Source organism: Eubalaena glacialis, chromosome 14 (assembly GCF_028564815.1).
Source record: "Eubalaena glacialis isolate mEubGla1 chromosome 14, mEubGla1.1.hap2.+ XY, whole genome shotgun sequence".
Lineage (NCBI taxonomy): Eukaryota > Metazoa > Chordata > Mammalia > Artiodactyla > Balaenidae > Eubalaena > Eubalaena glacialis.
The window spans coordinates 91,305,000-91,317,924 of record NC_083729.1 but is presented as its reverse complement, the minus strand read 5'-3'; positions in this window follow the sequence as shown (position 1 = coordinate 91,317,924).

Here is a 12,925-nt window from a genome sequence, read left to right as displayed (position 1 = left end):
GCAGAGCCCCCCCCGTAAGTGCTGTTCATGGGCTAGTCTTTCTGAGTTCCACTGAATGGGCCTTTCATTCCTATGAAAGTTAGTGAATTCTCTTAAATAGCAATGCAATATTTCATGTTTTTTCCTAACACTACATCTACATGCATATTGAGGAAAATTGGTGTGCTAGTCTAATAGTATTAAAGATGATCAAGAAAAAACATAATGATACTTGAAACAGGCCAAACTTCTCTATTCATGACAGCGTCAGGTGACCAGAGGCTTTGTTTAATGACGAGGTTTGTTGGTATGCTAAATTAATTCAGATCAACAAACATTTAGTGGGCGTCTCACCCATTCATGGCACAATGCTCCCATGGTGGGGGCTTTGGGGGGATAAACGATACAGGAATTTACAATATGGTGCTTGTAAAAGAACTGAGATATAAATTCTCTCCTCCTTGATCATAACTTGGTAGAATAAACATTTTTATTTGCATTTATTGGATGATTTTCTTTTAACTAAGATTTACTCTGAGACCTCCTTGAAAATTTCAATAACTTACAAACTCCGTTATCCATAACTTTTCAGCACGCTTCTATTTGCTCACCGATCCCTTCATTTACGACCTCTCAACAAATGTTTGTTTAATGTTCCTCTAGGCCAGGATCTGTTCTAGGAGCTTAGAGATATAGCAGTGACCAAAACTTTACACACACACACACACACACACACACACACACTCCTTACCGAGAATGATTACCGGCTGAGGAGAGACAGAGAGCATCTGGAAAGGGTGAGAAGCTCTTCTGAGATGGAGTGTCAGGAAGACTCCCTGAAAAACTGGCATTTGAATGGAGACTTGACAAGCCTAGGGGGTGAGCACACAGGACAGGTGTCCCCGCAAGTACAGAGGCCTGAAGCACAATGAGGTAAGAGTGTCTGCCCAACAGTGAAAAGAGCAAAGCAGCTGAGGAGAGCGCGCTGGGTAGGAGGTGATGGCCGAACCGTGATCAGGCTCCAGAATCGAGGGGCTTGTCGGCTGGGACAAGGCCGATGGGCCACATCCCAAGTGGAGGGCGTTGAGCTTAGAAGAGTCCTAATTTGACTAAATTAGGACTAAAATTTCCCTGAAACTGTGAATCACTCTATTGTACACCTGTAACTTGTATAATATTGTATATCGACTATAATTAAAAAAAAGGAAGATCCCTCTGACTACTCCATGGGGAAGAGCTTGCAGAATAAGTTAACAAAAACGAATAAATAGCTACGCCATTATTTTAGCCCTTGGTCCAAACGAATTTGCACGGACATACTACTCTTTCCTGCTTTCCACTACACTGCTAACAATTTGTCAACACCATTGGTATTATCCAAGAGCAATTTCTGCCTAGAAGATTGGGCTCCATGTCTAGAACTTCCCAGCAATGAGGTCCTGTCTGGAAAGGATCCAAATAGAAACTGGGTGACCCGCTGTCTGGGGCCTTGTAGGGGTGGTTCCTACCCTGAAAGGACACGAACCTGGGTGCCTCTAAACTCCTGTCCTGCTCTGAGACTTGACTAATACTCGGCATTCATTTGCTGAGCACTTAGTAGTATCCACAGCGCAGGAGTCTAGGTTTCAGAGAAGATGGGGAGGGTACCGCGGACGTCGGCAGTGCTTCCCACTCGTGCATTCCGGGAGTGGGTGCGGTGGGGGCAGACTACTCTCATCTCTCAGCCTCTCCTGAACTCCTCCTCGGCTTGAGAGAGCTCTTTGCCCAAGGTCATGCTGGGATACCCCGTGTCAGTGACCAGTCGATGTGGGGTTTTAAAGGTCTGATCCCTCTGTTCCATTCTGAGACAAGTATGAAGGGTCATTCTGGCCCCGGAGCCCCCCGAGGTTGCTGGGACATTGTCGACACCGCAGCCCGGCATCTCCCTCTGCCCAGTCCTGCTCTGTTCCCTTCCTTCCTACCACGTTGGACACTGGTCCCTATACATGTCCCCACTAACCCTCCTGCCGCCTACGTTCCATCCCTGTGTCTGCTTCTTGGGAACCCAAATAGAGAACATCATCGTGTGAGAAAGCCAAGTGCCTCTGATGCAGCTCAGGGTTCCTGGGAGCGCTCTGAGGATGTGCATCTTCACATAAGCCTCAGGGGGGCCTCGGAGCCAGCCAGGGTCTCTCAAGCCAGAAAGAACACAGGGGTCTCCACGCTCGCTCCAGGGATGGGCAGGGAGTGCAGTACTGGGTTCTCAGGGGTGGCTCAGTGAGTTTGTATTAAAAGTCGTCAGCACACATCACAAACCTGTACCCCAGTCACGTGTGCGCAAGCACCGTACTCCAATGTGGAAGGTTCCGAGCGTTGCCCTAAGGGCCAGCGCGCGCTGGAGCTGGAGACCTTCAGCTCCCGAAGGCAAGGGGGCTTCTCCATAGTGCATCCATGTGATGCGCCAGGTGGGAAAGAGGTCAGGACTGTGGTTTCTCCTTGGTGGCGAAGGAGAAAGAAGGCTGTCACACGCTCTGCAAACTGCAGGGGACCCTGGGCCATCTCCCAGCATTGAGTGAGATAACGGAGCAGCGCTGTAAGAGAAATTCAGAAATCACCTAGACACGGAGAAGTTTCCTTTCTCAAAGGTTTTCAGCCAGTACTGTAGTTGATAGCTTCACCCCAAATGATTTTATATCATCCTCTGACACTTGATTATTCCTTTTATGTCCCTTCCTGAAGTGCTTCAAGAATAAATTTTTTGGCAAGTATCTTTCATATGAATTGGCCCGTTGGCATTGAAAAGTTACACTATGAATTTAGCTACAATACAGAAACATTAAATATAATATATATAGGCATAGATGTCACTGGAACTAAGTCTGTATGTAACTGTATTTCGGTCTGAGGGTAGGAGACACATTTTGTGGACATTAATTTGAATTCTTATATGCACCGTGAGAAAATGAAAGCATCCAAATATATTGTATTAAAAGGAATAACTAGTTGAGTCCATTCGCAATAGGGTTTTAATCAACGTTTCTAACCTTCTTGCTGCCCATAGTCTGGGATGGGTCACTCTGACCAACCACCATTGCTTTTGCAGGATGGTCCAGAGCAGTTCAATGGTCCAGGCTCAGGAAGCCCATCCCAGGTTCAAATCCTGGCTCTACTCTCCAGCTGCATGGCATTGAGCAACTTACCTAGTCTTCATGGCTCAGTTTCCTCATCCGTAAAATGGGCATGAAAACAATAATACCTACCTTATAGGCTTGTTCTGAGAAGTTAATATACATCAAATACTTGGAATAGTGCCTGGCACCTAAAAGGCTCTAAATAATTGACTATTACTCGAGTGGAGCTCCCCTTTTAAAAAAAAGTGTGCCCAAGATATTTTGAGGCAGTTTGTGTGTTGTGTATCACACTTGACTTCTCCCACCTGAGAATGTTACAAAGTTAGGAAGCCTATTTAGGAATCAACTATGGTGACAAGGGAAGGCTGATACCCTCTACCACCACTGGAAGCGTCCCTGGCTTTTCTCCCATTTCCAACTCTATAATTCATTCATCTTAGCTTCGGAGAAATATTTTACTTTATGCATTTTATTTCTCTCATCTGTAAAATGGGCACAAAATACTTAACTCTCTAGAGTTCAGGGCAAAATACTTGCTGAATAATTAGACTCCTTAGAGTCCAGTAGGAGCTGCTCATATAGCAAACCAAGATCATACTTGGTTTTACAAGAATATTCGGGATGAGAGGTGGCTTCTCTTATCGTCTCTTGCATAGCTTCTTCTCCAGCGCCTGCAGCATGTGGCTGAGGCATCTGGATTTGAGCCTTGACTGTTCCCTCTCGTCACTGGATCATCTCAGGCTGTAAACAAGTCTTGCTTTGGAGTCCATCAGACCGGGGTTCAATCCAGGCTCTGAGAAAGCAGAGAGTTAGGCAACCTCCTGTGGGGTCTGATACCTTATCTCACGGACAGCTGTGAACAACAGGAAGGAGGCATCAAACAAGGCACAGGACCCAGCAATGGTGGTCTCCTCCTCTTCCTTCTCATGCTGAGGGGTGGTATTCTTATATCTGCAAAGCTCCATGATTGGCACATCACAGGTGCTTCATCCATGATGACAGAATTCGAATTTGTGGTACTTATTTCCAAAGTTCAATCTAAGAACAATAACACAGTATGTTTCAACACGAGCTTGGATCATGGTTTCCCTGTGGCACACACGTCTCCATATCAGTAATCTATACTTGTCCCTATGTCTTCATTCCTTGACTAAAACAAACAAACAAACAAACAAACAGACAAAAAAGATAAGAGGTGAGAGATTTGCTCATTTCAATTTCCACCATATATTTAACCTAGAGTGAAGTTTCAGAGGAGTTTTCTGATTTTAGTTACCTTATTTTTCCATTCTCTGAAATGGGTAACTTGTTAATCAAAGAGTTAGAATTTAGTGCAAAGTATTTTCTCCATACTTGAACTGTTGTTTGCATTTTGTCCATTTCATTGGTATGAAATCTTTCAAAAACAAATTTATTAATTTTAACATTAGGAATTACATCATCATCTAAGGATTCAACATGCATGTCTATACAGAGATACTATGTGGGGCTATAGTCATTATAATAGCATCCAAGAGAAGTCAAGAGAATTTATAGCCATGCGCTAATTATCCTTTGCATTTTTTTTTTTCTCTTAAGTTTACATCACTGTGAAAATTCTTCTTTCAGGGTTAGGTAGCATCTCATGTGACTCCTAACGCAGATACTGGGTATGTTTATTATGGTGTCTCTACACAAAGCGGAGTGGATACAGATGCTGAGAATACCATATATTCTAAAGGAATAAAATCTAATACGCTGTAATAGTATTTCCTGCTTCTATACAAGACAGATACCTAAACGCGAAACCACACTTGATTCAGTTTCTTTAAAACATCCCTCTTTAATAATGAATTTTTCTTCTGCATTCCCACCCCCCTCCAACTTATTGGACCCATCATGCTGGTTTTCATGTAAACGGGGCCTTTACACTCTACCAAGAAGGAAACCTCTAGAAGGTTGTGCTCTGAACTGTAGTCTTCTCTCTCAAGTCAAACACATTTCTTTCTTCCTTTTTTTTTCCAGCTACAAAGCTACAACAATGTTTATATTCATATGAAGTATTTCAGCAATTCATAGCCAATTTATCAATGACCACGCAGCTGCAGGCCCTGCAGTCTAAAAAAATATACCAGCTCACTTGGTGTTTACACAGGCCTTGAAAGCCCTGAGTTGAGGCAGGGGGATGGAAGGCATGGGAGTCGTTAGAAAGGTACAGTGGAGATCCTGCCAATGATGGTGGAGGGATGTTTGCATTATAGCCCAACACATCATTAAGGACACAATTGTTATTTAATGTGGTGCAATCATCTTTCTACTCTTCGTGAAACCCACTTAAGTAATTACCTTCTTAGCTCATTGGCTCCACGAGCCACCTGGTTAGAAAGGGTTATATCTAAGGAAATATTAAAAACGGGCTTATACAATTGTCCCCTTCAAGCTGACTTTTACTTATTAGCATATTCAAAACGAAGATCTTTTTTCCTACCCTGAGACTCTGGAAACTCCAAGATAAATAAATGCTCTGGAGCATTAGAAAGATTTCAAGAGAATAAGAACACATTAGCCAAAGTGTATTCTACCGTCAGGCATCCTTAAAATACAGCTGATACCCACATAATGCCTGACTTCTTTGTATTTTCACTTTGACATCTGTTTTAGCCAATCAATTTTTCATTAAAGCCAAAATGCTGTCTTAAGAATTGCCTTGACTTTCTCCTTTTAAGACAAGAACGAATGTATGAAGAAAATATTCCTTTACAAAACTCAATGCCAGCTTACCAAGCTGTGTGTATCTTAATAAGTGGCATCATTTTGAAGGCTCGCTTTGAATAGTCTAGATATTAAGACGGAAGATTTAAAGAATCCACAGAACTTATTTTCAGAGCACATTTACATGTCTTTTAAACAGATTTTTTTTTTTTTATTATGACGTGTCCAAGATACTTAGCACCATTTAAGAGGAGCAGTGCTGAAGCACAGAATTGAAATTGCTTGATAACACACATCTGCATTTTAAACTTTAAGCTGGCTTTCAAAATACACTGTACCATCCATGTTTACTATAAATACAGCGAGGTAAGTCTGAAATACCTTTATCTGATTTGGTAGCTCTGTGTTGGAGCCTCTTTGTTTGAACAGAAGTGTCAGCTGTATTTTACTTTATTATATAAAAAAGTTTCAGAATTTAATTAAGGGTCAAGTACCAGCAGTAGATAAATGCAACAGCTAAAGCATATTTCTGATCACGCTGAAGTCTGCAATCATGAAAATTATTATCATTGAGTAAAACTGGTCTCAATGATGGTGACTGGGAGATGGATTCTGTGTTACTCAGCTGTCATTTACATAATAATGGGTTCCCGTTTTCATCAGCACCTTTTGTTTGTACGGTGCTTCCTGCTACAGTAAATTGTCAAAATGTCATTCCTCTCCAATCAGCCAGAAAATATCAACAGTAAACAAGGCACAGGAAGAAATTCTCTGATTAGAAGTGTGGCCGAGGAAGAGTCGGGCTGAAGTCTCTGTGATCGCTGGAAACATATTATTCTGGTGTCCCCAAGAATACTGCCACCCGGCTTAGGAAAATGACTTCTCTCTTCCGCCCCCTCCACCAGCCCTTTTAATGAAGAAATACCACTCTGCTCTGGAGGTCACTCTGAAGCCTCAGGGCTGTCACTGGGGATTAATAGATTTACATATGTATCTGTCCCTGTCACTCGGTTCCCTCTTCCTGGGAATCAGCCCCACCTTTTTCTGGCAGAGTATCTCCGATGAACCGGGGCTGGATTCTCCTGGTGTTCTCTCCCTGCCGATTCTCTTACTGTTGGCTAGCTTGGCTAGCGGAGTTCCAGAGAATAAAGGGGTCTTGGACACACTGCCATCACATGGGGTTGCTACAGAGAGGCTCCCATCAGCCGACCAACAACGCTCTTCTGTTTCAGACTAAAGAGAGGCTGAGAGGCGGCTCCCCGAGGAGGTGTGCCGGGACTCAGGAGCTGGGGAAGCACCCCAAGTGGCGCCCCTCGACTTTCCACCTGCCCATCACTTGAACTTGGGGACCAGAGATGTGGAAGGTTAAGATGCCAGAGCCCAAAGCCAGTGTCAGCATTTAGGGTGCTGAGTCCCGAGGGCCCAGCTCCAAATTTTCTTTCTCCCTGGTCTGCATCCCACCCCACTCTTCCACAATATTTTAAAGTATGTAAGATACATGAAATAGATGCTTCTTTCTGTTCCTCAATGAAATCTGCCCAGGACCAGAAAAGGATGAGGATGAATTAATACAGTATATGCCTTATAACCATTATAGTTACAAAGTATATTAAAATTAAAGACTTCACATTGTGTTTGAAATAAAAATGAATATAGCAGCATTCTGCCAAGCGTCCCAGAAACCACTCTTGTGTGGAATTGAAACATTTGGCTCATATAATACTTAATTTATTTTTATGAAATGACAAGTTATATAAATGTATGTTTAAAACAGAGGGACACAACTTTTTTTTTTTTTTTGGTAAGTTTCTCTGTATTCTGGCTTATATAGCTACACATAGTTAGGACTTATATCTAAATAGAACAAAAAATAATAAACTTTCCCAAAGTGATTTTTTTTTTAAGCTACGCGTTCTCCAAATATTTCAAAATGTGATCATGTAGTTAGGTTACCCAGGGAAAGGCTCATAGTACCTTCTTTTGGAAATGAATAGGAGGTTTTAAATCTATTGAAATGAAGTGTTGACATCAGGAAATATTTTGTAGAGCTTTCGGCTTTCTTCCCATGCACTTTATTTTGCTTGGCTACTTTTAATTCCCCCCACCCCACTTCTTCTGTTTGAAAATCTGACATTGTCCAAACCCTTTCGATTAAAAAGCTCGGCTGAATGAAAGCACCGTGATGCTGCGCTGGTGCATCCGTAAACAGGGGGGCTCGTGCCGCTGGGCAGCGTGCGGAGAAATAGGGCTGATCTGCCGTAATTACGCTGACACCTCATGCAGTACAGGGAATTAACTCCTAGGACTTTGGGCCGAATGAAGAAGTTGATGTTTCATGTTGTGAATGCATCAGTGCCTGAACCCATTACCAGTTTTAACGGGGATGGGAATTTACTATACTTTTTTTTTTTTTTTGGCTGGGCATGTACAGCGATGTGCAGAAAATGAGCCAGGAATTCAGGATGCTGAAGCAACAGCGGTTTGTATTTTTATTATGGCCTCTACCTTCTGGTTCTGTTCCCTATCTATAAAACATAAATAAAAGACAAGACCCATGCAAACATTGTCTTGAAAAGAGGGAGCCTGCTGTCTTAGGGGAGAGGTTAGCGTGTCACTAAAGTGGGTGAAGGTATTCCAGGACAGACCTAGAGGGACGGAAGTGCTTGGAAACACAGAGCAGGAGGGGAAACACAGCTCAAAAGGCAACTAGTTAGCAGCTGGCACTCTGACCTTTAACTGCATCCATGGTAACTGGGCTAAAAGATGGAGTTCCATTTTATTATTCTCACACCCACAATGTTAAGCCCGTGAATCCCCATTGCAATTTAATGGCTGAAATCAGAAGGCAGATCTGTGTTCATTGGACCACTGCCGATACCCTCTTAGCTAATGAGCGCAATAAACATTTTCATGCCAGGAAGCCAGTGCAAGTGGAAATATTATGCCATACAGAAATATATACCCAAACACAAAGAAATGGTCAGGGAAGCCTGTCTTTTATGTGTGTTTGCATATTCTAACATTCAAGGCCAATCATCTTTTAAGGAAAGGATTAAAAAAAAGCTGCTAGACTATTAAAAACTGTGGCATACCACAAAGCTTATTGTGAATGAGAAATCTCAAGTTATGAATTCTAGAGTTAATGAGTATTACTGCCTCTTCTATTATTTTCCTTAATGAATCTTATTATTTGTAAATGCATGCTTCCTTTTATGTGGCTCTAATACACTTGGTGCCTTTTCCCTGACTATACACTGTACCGCCAGCGGAGTGGAAAACAGTGCAAAAGCAACCCACACTTTTTTGGTACCAGTGAAGAGATTTTTGTTATAACTTTGCCTTTGCAGCCATTTAGTCCAGAGTTCTTTAAGAATTAAGGACAACAGTGTCATTCTGTTCTCGTGTATTCTGCAACCTACAAGGATACATAGATCACACTGGTTTGTTTTGAAAAACAGAAAAAAAAAAAAAAAGATGAAGCTGCCCACCAGCAGATGAGCTTTTGCACAGGCACTGCCTTTCTGAACGAGTGCTGGTAACACTTTTGATGAAAATACACAGATTTAGGTTCAGAAGGAGATGAAAACTGAATCTGAACTCCTCAGTCCAAGAAACAGCCAGTTGCAGAGGTTCAAGTGTAGTCAACATATTCTGTGAATTTCATGTAATTTTTCTGTTGCCATCCTCCCCCAAATTCTCTTTACAAGACTTACTTTTACCACATTAAAGTTTAGCAGTTAAATGTACCCCTGGAAATGTATCTTATTTGATTCAAGAGGCACAGTTCTAAAACTCCGTGAGTACCTGCAGAAAATGTAAGCTATGGAATTTTTTCCCTTGCTTTCCTTCAAATTTTTCCTCAGTCGTTCGTAAAATACTCTTCAATTTTATTTTGGTTAAATGGTTTTCTGAGAAAAGATGAGGGCTTAATAACTTTCCTTATCAGGAACAATAAATGTTTTTCTTGTGGCACGATGCCAGGGATCCTTTGTAAGAAAAAGCTTGAACTCTTTTGCTAACAGAAACTACTTGTTCTAGAAACGACAAAGGTCAGGGAGAAAATAATTTTGGTGCTTCTTATGCTTTAAGACAATGTCACTTTTCTCATTATCAGAGAGTTTTAGGAGGGTTGGGGGAAAAAAAGAGCGAGACAAAGGATGTGAGAACTCAGAGCCCTGAATAATCACACCTGTTTACTTGACTTATGAAAGGGCAGGATGTGCCTCTATCCATTTAATAAAAGATGTTCTATCAATTTAGACAATTATACCAAAGATTAAGAATGTCATGAAGCTGATGAAATCTCCTAGGTAACATTAAAAAATAATATGCTTTTAGATCACATCATATATTAAATGACAACTGCCAATTCTTTTTAAAGGAGTCCTCAAAATTCTTTCCTGAATGACAATTTGAAGTTAAAATACTTTGTTCTTAACAGTTAACTTCATTGACATGACACTTCTACTTCTTGACTCAGGAGACTTGGCGAAGAAGAGCTTTTTGTTTATCCAAGTAAAAGCAGACTGCAAGATACAGTATTTCATGGCCTTTCTGCATCTTTGCTTAATTAAAGAACAACAAGAAATGTTTTGCTAGCATATTACTTGGTTAAAAATATCTAAATCTGACTTACATTTAAATATTTACCATCCACTTAACTTTATTTTTTTGGCTTCTGTACAACTGTTTTTCTTATCATTAGCTTAGTAAAATTAAAAATTCAAGCTTTCAGGAAAAGAATCACCATGGGAAAGTTAAGAAGATGTGCCCGCCATGACCTTGGTCAGCCCCAGCTCTGGGGAGGGCAGCTTGCAGGACCAGAGGCGAGTGGGCTAACACAGCTCCTCTGCTGCCTGTCTCCCGTTTGCTCTGGTACACAAATTCTATCGACTGGAGGTCTGTTCTTGAGGATGGTTACACAGAGACCCGACAGCCACGAGCAACCTGGTAGACCCTCAACACGGGAGTTACGGAAACACTTAGAATCGTTTAATCACCTTTAACATATGGTATTTGTATAGTCTTAGAACCTGGGTGGAAGGCATCACCAGTCCCCTTGGCCTCTACCACCTGAAGCCCCACCCTCAGGAAAGATCCATCTCTCCACATTGGCCCAAATGGTGAAGGGGGAGGGCCTGAGCCCCACCGACCACGAGGCAGACTCGAGGCCTGGAACTTGTGCATTGGTGACAAGCTCTAGGGGACCAGGATGTAAGCAGAGCTATTACCTGCCAACAAGGATGCTGTCCTTTTTAAGGAACTCTGCTGCCGCTGCTAACTCCAGCTTGGATGATGCTTCCCTTGCCCAGATCTGCCCTCTGCACCTCCTCCCTCACCTCCATCCTCACTTTCTGGCTCCCAGCCCAGTTTCATAATTTAACTCTCTGCCCGGCAAAGCACCAAGTGCTTCCCGCTTGTTTGTGACAAGGTGTAAAAAGCCTATTGTCATTCTGCACTTTTCAGCTTCTGGGCCCTGATATGCAGATCCTTTTGTTTACGTATTAGATGTGAAACTACCATTGTTATTATCAGCAGCATCTGCATGACCGATACTCACTTAGTAAGCTCTTAGCCCGGGCATGTCGTAAGCACCATCTCATTTAATCCTTAGAGCAATTCTATGGGGAAACCAATTTGGGGAGGTTAAGTAAATTATCAGAAATTATCGAGATAGTAAGTCATTTAGTCGAGCTGTAATTCTCAGAAATCCAAGCTCTGATGACAGAAATCTAAGTTTCGGTTGTATTTTGTGGTGCAGATGCTGTGATCTAGGGATCCTTAACCAGTGTTTCTATCTGTGGAATTGGAGGAGGAGGGATTCTTTTGTATCAGATTTTCTTATAAAGATCCTAGAATTGTCATCTACCTGATCGCTTAGAGAGAGCATGCACGTCATTGGACACCCACCAGCCTAGATCGTCTGTGCCTCTTGGGTTTGTACTCTGAGCCTTTCACACTGACCGCAAAGCAATGACAGTGGGGTTTCACTCCAGCGCCCTCCTTGGGCCATTCCCCAGTCCATGACATGCCCGTGAATAACTTCATGCTGCAGTGTCCATGGGCCATTTTACCTCCTTGGCCTGGCTTGTGGTTCGGATTCAAAAGTGTATCCATTGGATCACTTGACAAATTTTAGTGGCCTCTTTTAGCAAAAATCATCTTGCAAGATGACTTTAACAGAAAGGGAACGTGGAAGAGAAATGATCACAAAGTTATCAGTTGAGGTAGGACGTTATTTACATGTAATATCACCATCACTCTTTCCTCCAAGGGGAAAGTAGGAGACATGTAAGATAATCTATCAAAACATCGTTTGAGTTTTTAAGAAGAAAGACTTAAAAAGAAGGTTGTACTTGACATTGGGAAACATCCAACATGGTAATGCAGGGTCCTCACCAACATGGAATTTTGCATCCCACCTACAGCTTCTGTCTGAGTGGGAGAGCAGGGGCCATGTGATGATTTGAACACACTGGGCAGGGAACCAGGCTTTTCCCAGAGAGGGAAACTTCTCTAGAGAGGATCAGTGAGAGGAACAGCTCTGAATCCAGAAGTGTCTTCTCCAATTTCTCACTGTATTCTGACTACAGGGGAGAAAAAGTCACACCACAAAAGACTTGTGGAAAGAAGGCAGACAAGCAGTAGAAAGCAATTTTCTAACGATATCAGTTCTCAGACTGTGGATGATAACAGAAACGAAAGCAACATGGTTCAAACGTGGCCCCGTGACAATCTAACACCAGAGCGATGGAAGAGAAAACGACTGATGGAAAGAAACAAAGGAGAGTTGAAAGTCACAAAATTGGTTTATGGGAATAAGGCAAGTAATGTCAGGGGAATGGAGAAAACACACAAACTAGAGGCCCTGATCTCTGGGCAATAAATAAGTCAATTTGCATGGGTGGCTCAAAATGGAATTGTATGGGAAGAAAATCAAGCAATAATTCAGAATGAAAAATGATTCCATCCTCAAATAAAATCACAACTCTTCTTATCAAACAGTAGAGCCAACCAATCAATGTAGAGAATCTAGTACCTTTGGCAGAGGGTTCAATTTAAGATTCAGAAGGAATTATACAGGAAGGGTAAAGATGACTTTTCCAAAGGCCAAGATCGTGACTTCATATGTTGGTGCTATTAGT